We start from the raw sequence: 10,491 nt of genomic DNA, 5'->3' as shown, positions 1-10,491 counted from the left end.
ATTTAGTCCCATCTTCACCAGTTGAGCACCGAAAAAGCCACGAACGACTCTAAGACATTGAATTACAGACTCTATAGCAACATTATGCCCCAAACATGGGCCCTTACAACAAAACTTGTAAAGAATAAAGCCATAAATCTATGTGTCCTATCCCAAAACATCCATTAACGATACCACATTCACCACAACATCATTCATCCCATGAAATCAATTATAGAATGCAGAAAATTTAAATCCCACCATAACTATAAAAATAATTTTAAAAAATGGGAATTTGGGATCAAAACCTAATGACTTTGATACCAATTTAAGGATCCACATTGAAGGGACTCTTGAGCAGAAGCGGATCTCCCAAATCCCAATTCTTTTTCACAACATAAACTTTTAAAGAGAAGAAAAATAATTATGCATTTAACACAAAAATTATAGCATGCGTGTGAAAAAAAAGAGAAAGAAATAGATTAGAGTTTCACAAACCCTTACCTTTGAAGATGATCTTTAATGGACCATTCGAACACCACCACGGACAGCCCCTGTAGTTACATCTAACTCTTAAGTATCACTAATCCCTCTAATGAATATAAATCATAGTCCAACTATGACCAAATCCCTCTTGGATCAGGAGAGGGTGTAGCACCACATAGTTCAAGCCCCTCCCTTAAGAGAGTAATTTATCTACTTGCCCTGACATTGAGGAAGGAATGAATTTCTTCTTGTGTAGCTATGTTTTTAGCTCCCCAATCAGACGAATCCCCAAAATGGTTGGCTTTTTGAGTTGGCAATTTGGCCACTCTAACCCATACAAATCAAAGGACTGCCCTTAAAAGCAAGAGTTCACAACTCACTCAAGATTCAGGTCATGTTACCTATGGTCATCATAGTGAAATGAAAGTCTCTATTACGAACAACATGATATAATGAGACTATACATTTCGTGGTCCAGTCTTATACAAACTCCTTTGTATTGAATATCCTTTCTCACATGTCTCCACATGAATGATCAGGATCAGATTATTTGTAGCACTTTACAACAATTGTAACATCTACAAAGTAGACTATACTCCTAATATCACTAGGATAAGGTATCCAGCCTTATCCATCTGCTATAGTCCATTTTGGTTATCACTTAAAACATGATCCACCCGTATGTCTCTACATACATGTTTAAGCTACAAGATAACCTTGGATGTTAGTTTGTGGTTAATGCAAATAATTTTGAAATAAAATATTAAATATTATATTACATAAATAAAATGTTTGTACATTACAATAATAAAGTATAGGACCGTACGGGATTTAGGGCATCAACCCCAATAGTATGATGCATCCAAATCTTTTTCATTGGAAAAGAACCCAATGCTTCAATTTTTCCAGCCAAGAGAAATTTATAGAAAGTCAAGAAGATGGAGGTTGTTTAGTTAATTGCATGTATTAAATTTTTATTGACATTTCCATCAACTTTTCCATATTTTTTTGAGTTTGATATCAACACAAGTGATGGATCAATATCTCCATTAGCATTCCCATTATATTGTAATTAAAAAACCATAAAACATATAAAAATAATTGAAATTTCAAAATGACAATAATGTGAATGTTTTTTTTATATATATTTTGTTAGAAAATATGCATCATCATCAACGTCTACTAAGTTAAATTATAAAAAATACATTTGAACAACTTTGTCATCTTGTTTTAGAAATTCCCTTTTGGTCATTGAGGCTTAAGGTTGATGTCTATTTGGTCCATGAAGTTTTCAAATGAACATTTTTCTCCTTGAAGTTTGAGAAATGTTTCTGTTATAGAAATGTTGTTAGCAAATCGACAAAACTAGTAAATTTTATCAACAAATCTATGCTATTTTTTTCTTTGGATATTTTCAGGAGGCTTAGAAAGTTGGGATCAAATCATAAACTTTTCTGCCAAAATTGTTAAAAAAAAAAGAAGAGAGTATTTTAGTGAAACAAATTCCTATTAGAAGGTTGTCGTTGGTCTTAATCTTCTTCGTACAGATCTTTGTTCATGTCTGAGCTCAAGAATGAAGGAAAATTCGAATCTGAATGCTTCTTTTTCATTCCTCACTAGACGATGCATGACTGTAAGAGAAAAAGCAGTGTCCTCGTTCTTCACTAGGTAGCGACATGAAAGACACAATAATAACTGTAGTTGAAGAGGAGAGGATGAAGATGGGAAGAAAAAGGATACCACATCATTCAAACAAATAATATTAAATTAATAATTTTTGCCAAATAAACTAGCTAACTCATCATTTAACGTCACATCATTTTTCCGTTAGTCAGCTAATGGTCAAAAAGCCTCCAAGGATCATTTAGATCTATTTCTCAAACCTTAGGGACTAAGATGTTTATTTTGAAACCTTAAAGACTAGACGTTGACTTTAAACTTCAAAGACCAAAAATGTGTTTTATTTAGCCGACATTTTATCAATATTTCATAAAATTAAGACCATCATTTTTCTTTCAACATTGACATTTTCACAAAGTTTAACTTAAGATTTTTGTTTAATACTATATGAATATTCAACAATAAAATGATAAATAAATACTATTTAAATTAAAAGGCAAAAGTCAGGATGGCCGAGTGGTCTAAGGCGCCAGACTCAAGTTCTGGTCCTCGCGAGAGGGCGTGGGTTCAAATCCCATTTCTGACAAACAAATAAATGATTCATGAAGTGAGTTGTGTTTTCTCCCAAAAAAAAAATTAAATGGTTATTTAATGCCAAACATAATTATAGTTTTTAAAAACTTGTTTTTGTTTTTAGAATTTGATTGAGAGGGGAAAATGAGATTTGTCTCACTTTTGAAAATGACGGGGTTTTTTTTTTACCAATTTCTGATATCAACACCAGGTGAAATTACTAAAACGAAACTCCTCGCGTTCATGCGGAATGGTCAATGTCGCTCTTTCCTCTCTCGCTCCTCTTTCTTTTCCTTTTCCTTCTCTCATAATTCGTTTTCATTCTCTCACAGATCGCTCTCTTCTCTTTCTTTTTTGCTCTCTTATTCTCTCCTAGTCTCGCTCTTTGGCATTTAGGTGCTCCATGCTAGCATGCTCAAGTTTCAATGCCTGAAGGACACGGTCGATAAGTAATGTCATTCCAGACGCTTGTATATGACGTCAACAATAAGCCATCGATCCCAACGCCGTATTTAGAGCATCGAGAATGACATTATTTGCCGACAGTTTGGAATGATGTCAGTAGCTTTTTGCTATAATAGGATCACACTAATATTTACGCCTATTCCCGACGTCGACGTCGTGGTAACCCAATCTCTGTCAACGCTCAGCTCTTTAAATGTCGGGAGATGACAAAGCTGTTGATGATTTTCATCGAAAAATAAGTAGATTGCCGACGATTTTGGTCGGCTATTGCTATGGTTTTTAATATGTATATATATAATTAAATTTTCAATTCGAATATTTGAGAATCTGTTCAAAACTTAAATCTTAGTAGCATAAGTACAATAAAACAATCTATTACACATTAAAGTAAACTTCAAGCAAAGTATAAACTTCATTCAAATAAAACTAGTTCAAAAGACAACACTTGTTTCATTACATAGAAAAGTATCAGTACACAAAAGATAGAAATGAAATTTCAAAGTAATACATGCATTTTTGTTGTGCCCGGATTGGTATGGTGATATCAAAATGCAAGTGTATGTATCGAACTAATAAAATCCCAATGAAAATTGGGTGTTGGTCTTAAAGACTAGCGTGAATAGTTTCTCCCAAGCTTAGCTATTGTAGCTCTTTATTGATTTTAGTTAGGCAACCAGAATATTGATTTGTGAATAAAATTAAAGTGCAACTAATAAAAAGAAAGAGACAATAAATAGGATTTCGATTCCAAGGTGTTGTTTCATTAAGGGTGTACAAATGAAAATTCACATGCAATTGACTAATAAAGATTGGTTTAGGCTAGAAGTTTTAAACTCGAGAAATTCCTTTTCGAGCTCAATCTGTTCTAACCCCAGTTTATCAAGTATGAATTTCTTCATATTGCTTAAACTAGTGTTGCATTAAGACCCTTCAATTACGTCTCTTATTATTCTTGAATCATTCTCATGCAATCTTGAATAACAGTTTAAATAACCATATCCAACAAATTAATCTCTTTCTCAAGCAGAAGAATTAGCCCTAGATCAATTGATTAATGGGCAGTTAACCAAAAGCACTAAGAATAGATAATTTGGAATTCTAATTAAGAATTAATCAATCATAATATCAAAAAGCCATTTAAGAAACCCAAAACACCAACAACACCCTAAAATTTAAAATTCAGCTACACAAGATTCCAATAATAATCACTAGACAAAGATAATTCATTAGGAGAAAGAATGAATTATGAATTAAAGAAATAGTCTCCCCTTCACCATAACCTGATCTCAATCACGATCTTCTTGACCTTCGCCAACGAATTTTAGGTTTATCTCTAACTAGGAATCACTTTCCATATGAGTGCCCTCTACCTTAGGTCGAAATCTCTCCCAAGAACTCTTTCTGTCACACCCTGCCCCGAGCCTGCCTTCGCAGCCAGAGGGGAGGCGTGAAGGACTGTAGATACCACCCTTTTATGATACCAAGTTGTCACACCCCGCCCCGAGCTTGCACTCTTGAGCCCTGTCTCTTATACACATCTAGATGTGTATAAGAGACAGGCCAGAGGGGAGGCGTGAAGGACTGTAGATACCACCCTTTTGTGATACCTACTACCCATCTGAATCTCTTTACTCTCATAAAAATTTAAGCCAAAGATATAAACAACAACTGCTTAATTAAACTCATGTTATTACCAATAGTACAATGTTTATACAAATCCCAGACTTAACTAAAGAGTTTACAATAACAACTCTAAAACCAGAAGTGTGACTGTGACTGTGGTGGACCTTGATCTTAGCAGTACCCTGGAACTCTTCACCTTTCGCTACCTGGGAAGAAAAACATGAAAGAAAAGAATGAGCTTCAAAAAGCTCAGTGAGTGGTAAGCAACTTCTAAAGTCTATTTCAACTAATAATAACACAAGCATATCACAACTACGAGGTTAGTACTCAAATCTCAGCTCTGAATGAGTTTGTTCTCAACTCTATCTACATGCAAGGTAGATAGTTAAACTGATACTACTCATAATGAGTTTGTTCTCAAACTCTACCTACACACATGATAGATAGTTAAACTAATACTAGTCATAAATGCTTACTTTCTTACGTTCTCTCCGTGCACATAGATCCCCGCTTATGGGCTCAGAAGCTAGGCCTGCCGGCCCTCTGACCATCCCATACGATGTTCCTCTCACAAGTTCAGAAACTAGACCACTTGGTCCCCTGACCATCCCGTGAGGTTTAGCTTGGGGCTTAGGAACTAGGTCTATTGACTCCCTGACCATCCCGTTCATATATTCTCATTCTCATTACTCATTACTCATTCACAACATAAGCATATACATATACTCTATAAGATATGCTTAAGACTTAAAAGAAATTACCACTCATCTTGGTAAGGTAGAAACCTTTCTCTCTAGAAGTTCCTTGATTTTCTCGAGCTCCCTTTTGAGTCCTAAATTCTATATTCAACTTCAAGCTTAGATTATTCACAGTTACAAGCCTTATTTCAAGATACTTTCTTCAACAAACATACTCTAAAATGTCTCAGGAGCTTACCTTAAAATATCAGCTTAAAACTTCTCGTGGTTTGGCTGGAATCTTTAAATCATCAAGACTTGTCCAAGCTTACTCAAGAGCTCGACTTTTCTTTCTTTTCCTTACTGTCTAGCCTGATTCCTTGGAGCTTGTTCTCTGAAAGCCCTTCCTTGAAAACTAGACTCTTAGAGCTTTCAGGCAGCTTTAAAATCACTCAAAACGCACGAGTAGTCTGGGAGAACTCCTCGTTCCAAGTTGATGCTACTTCCAGACCTCACTGTCCGACAACATCTCCTCCTCTTGGAACCTCTTGATCAATGCATGGTTTTGCTACCAACACATGCCCTTCATGATCAATGCATAGCTTCCTTCTCTAACACTCTTCCTAATGTTCTTTGAAGAGGATTTGTGTTATGAACTGAAGAGACACTTTAGTGGTATTTATAGACCAAAAGAACCAATCCTTCTCATCTTACAAAGCTTCCAATGCATGACACCTCCTTCTTTAGAAACTTTTGGAGTGTCTGCCCTATGCTTTGCCACCACCTACTTTCTTGCCATTCACCTACTTCCATGCCCCTCACCTACTTGCATGAAGTTTGAGTTGTTTTCCTCATGCATAAGTCTTCCTTGCATGAACTCTATTTGTCCACCTCTTACTAACTCAAGCTCAACCTCCTCTCAGTTCAGCCACTTATCTAGGTGAATCCATCAGCCTTGTGTAACGCAAGCCTCAGCAACGACTAAACACTTGGCCCATCGTCTAATTCATCATGTTGCTCTTGTACCCATCACATAGCTCCATAATTTAGTTAATCTCTCATTGTCACTCATCATCCAGCTTCTCCCTGTCGCTCATCATCCAGCCCTCTCGCAATCGCTCATCATCTAGTGCCTACGACCATCGCATAGCGCGTATGCTCCATCGCATAACGCGTATGCTCCATCGCATGCTCCATCGTGTAGTGATCTCTCGCAATCACTTATCACCTAACGATCTTGTTGTCGCTCATCATGTAGCACTGACAAGCCTATCGTCTAACGCATCACGCCCATCGTCTAGTGCTTACGTCTATCGTGAAACGCCCATCGTCTAGTGCATCCGCTTATCGTGTAGCACCATCGTGTAGCACTTGCGTCTATCGCCCAGTGCTCACACCTAACGCATCATCTAGCGTTTACTCTTATCGTCTAGTGCCCAAGCTCATCATTTAGCACTATCGTCTAGTGTTATCATCTACTGCTTATGCTGATCGTGTAACGCCATTGCCTATAGTGCTATCGTCTAGCACATCGTTTAACGCCATATGTAGCTACACGATTGTCCGCACGCACCACACTTCAACGCCCAGCGCCTTGCGCTCATTGTCTAGCCCTCTTGCTCTCGCTCACGCAACCTCTTATCATTCCAATGCATGAACAACCTTTGGGTCTGTCTCTTATACACATCTAGATGTGTATAAGATCACTAGTTAAGGCTTATCTCAAAGCTACTCAACAAACTTATTCAAACTCTTAGATATTTTCTCTCTCTTCAACATAGGATTTAACTTATACTTAGTTAATTCCTTTAATTATCTGCCTAAGTAGGAAAATTGAAATCGGGTTTCACACTTTCCTTCTCCCCTTTCTCAGACGACGCTATTGCCTTTTAAGAAGAATTATCACAGCATTGCAATGTTGACGTTCAAAGCAATCATAGCACACACATTCCTGTCTCTTATACACATCTAGATGTGTATAAGAGACAGTGCATAAACCATTCAACTCAAATTAACATGCATATTAGTTAAACAAACAACACAAGTACCAAGTACATAGTACGACCCCCACCCCAAACTTAAAATGATGCATTGTCCCCAATGCATGAAATATAAAGCAAACCACATAACAGATGATTGATACAAGTCTAGGCATGAACGAGGATCCACGAATTTAGATGGCGGACTAGTACTTGAAAAAACTTGAGCATCATCACAATCCTGGGGATCATAAGAAAAACAACATGAGATAGCTCTCTATCCTAAAAAAAAAACCCAAATAAGCAAAGGAAAAATAAACTAGAAACACTTGGGTTGCCTCCCAAAAAGCGTTCAGTTTAACATCTTTATCTAGATAGAACCATCTGATCACTCCTTAAAGTACAAGTCCTCCATACACCACTCCCCATCTCCATAGTAATGTTTCAACCTCTAGGCATTGACCTTGAATTTCTTGACTTGCAGCTCCACTGCCTCATATGAGGACACATCCTTGATTATGAACGGTCTAGACCATCAAGACCTAAGCTTTCCTGGAAACAACCAGATATGAGGTTTAAATAACAAAACCCGTTGACCAGGAAGAAATGTCCTAGGCAAAATCTTGTTATCATGCCATCTCGTTGTTTATTCCTTATAAAGCTTAGCATTCTCATATGATTCTGAAACTCCTCCATCTCATTAAGCTGCAATAATCTATTCTTTCCAACTATCAGGGGGTCGAAATTAAGTTTCTTAATAGCCCAATAGGCTTAATGCTCTAACTCAACGGCAAATGGCAAGCCTTTAAAAACACCAACTTGTACGGACATATACCAATCAAGGTTTTAAAAGCTGTCATATATGCCCAAAGTGCATCATCAAGCTTCAACACCCAATCTCGTCTGTTGACATGAACCGTCTTCTTTGGAATCTTCTTAATTTCCCTGTTAAACACTTCAGCTAAACCATTAGTATGTGGTGATCAGCTTAGAATACCTTATGCTTAACCCATTATTTAGAAAGCATTATTTTCAAGCAACATATTGTAAAAATGTGATCCCTCAACACTAGTTAGTGCTCGTGGGGTGCCAAATCGTGTGAATATTTTTATGCAAAAATTTAAGAACAACATGAGCATCATTTGTCCTAGTAGTAATTGCCTCTACCCATGTTGAGTCATAATCCACAGCAAGCAAAATATAAGAATATCCCTCACAAGACAGAAATGGACCCATAAAATCAATACCCCACACATTAAATAACTCAACTTCTAATATGGAGTAAGGGGAAACTCACTTGTTCTTAAGATATTACCAGTATGTTGGCACCTATCACAAGTTCTAACATACGTGTAACAATCTTTAAACAACGTAGGCCAATAAAAACTAGATTGTAGTACCTTTGCTGTTGTTCGCGTAAGCCCAAAATGTCCATCGTAAGGAGACGAATGACACTCAAATAAAAATTTTTTGTGCTTCTCCAATGGCACACTTCTTCTAATAACATTGTCAAAATAAATCTTAAAAAGTAAGAGATCATCCCAAACTTTAACTGATGTAGGAATCTTTTTTCTGCTGATAGTTCAAGAAAGGAGGCATCACCCCACCTGCCAAATAATTCACATAGTCGGCAAACCATGGAATCTTCCCCTCTATCTTGTACAGACGTTCATTAAGAAACTCTTCCACTATAGGGGATATTTGTTGGCTACTTTGATTCTAAATTATGGACAGATGATCTACCACCACAATTTCACAACCTTTCCGATCCTTGACTCTGTAGTCAAATTCCTGTAACAACAAAATCCACCTAATTAGTCTAGGATTTACATCTTTCTTTTAAAAAAAAATTTAAGAGCAGCATGATCTGTGTGAACAACTATTTTAGAGCCAAGTAAATAGGGCCGAAACTTATCAAAATCAAACACCACAACGAGTAGCTCTTTTTCAGTAGTTGTATAATTTACCTGGGCAGAATCGAGAGTCCTACTTTCATAATAAATAGCCCTAAAAAACTTTTCTCTACATTACCCTAAAATGGCCCCTATAGCAAAATCACATGCATCACACATTATCTCAAATGACCAACTCCAATCAGGTGTGATAATAATAGGTGCAGAAGTTAGCTTTTCTTTCAAAGTTTTAAAAGTTAGTAAACAAGCCTCATCAAACACAAATTTTGAATCTTTTTCTAATAGGTTGCACAAAGGTTTTGCAACTTTTTAAAAATCTTTTATAAAATTTCTATAAAGCCTAGCATGCCCTAAGAAACTCCTAACTCCCTTCATATTCACTGATATGGGTAATTGGTCTTAGCAGAAAACTTTGCTCGATCCACCTTTAAACCTTTTTCAGAAATCTTGTGCGTTAGCACAATACCCTTTCTGACCATGAAATGACATTTCTCCAATTCATGACAAGGTTGGTGTCCTGGTACCTCTGCAAAACACGTGAAATGTAGCTAAACAAGAATCAAAGGAGGATCCAAACATCGAAAAATCATCCATAAAATCCTCCATTATCTCCTCAATCAACCCATGAAATATGGCCATCATGCACCTCTGAAAAGTGGCTGGTGCATTATATAGGCTGAACGAAATCCTCCTAAAAGCAAATGTCCCATAAGGACACGTGAATGTTGTCTTCTCCTGATCTTGAGAAGTGATGGCAATCTTGTTGTAACATAAAAAAACCATCAACAAAACAATAGTAAGGATACCCAGCCAACCTATCTAACATTTGATCAATAAACGGTAATGGAAAATGGTCTTTTCTGGTGGTCTTGTTTAGCTTCCTATAGTCAATGCACACTCTTCATCCTGTCACTATCCTGGTGGGGATACTTTCATTATTCTCATTTTTTATCACAGTCATACCGCCCTTTTTGGATGCCACCTACACAGGACTCACCCAAACTATTAGATATCGCATAAATAATTCCTGCATTTAGCAATTTAAGCACTTTAGCCCTCACAGCTTCTCTCATTGCAGGACTAAGCCTCCTTTGGGGTTTAATTGAAGGACTAAAAGTGTCCTCTATCAATATTTTATGCATCACAATTGAGGGACTGATACCCTTCAAGTCACTA

General features: G+C 36.8%; 1 non-coding gene across 1 annotated transcript; it reads left to right on the top strand.

Annotated features, from left to right (window-relative positions):
* Nucleotides 1-2,587: 2,587 nt before the first annotated feature.
* TRNAL-CAA lies at nucleotides 2,588-2,671 on the top strand. Its single transcript has one exon. It is a non-coding gene; the product is annotated as a tRNA-Leu (tRNA).
* The last annotated feature ends 7,820 nt before the right edge of the window (nucleotides 2,672-10,491 follow it).

Source organism: Benincasa hispida, chromosome 2, assembly GCF_009727055.1.
Source record: "Benincasa hispida cultivar B227 chromosome 2, ASM972705v1, whole genome shotgun sequence".
Taxonomy (NCBI): Eukaryota; Viridiplantae; Streptophyta; class Magnoliopsida; order Cucurbitales; family Cucurbitaceae; genus Benincasa; species Benincasa hispida.
Note: the sequence above shows the minus strand (reverse complement) of the source record. Positions and strands in the feature narration are given on the sequence as shown.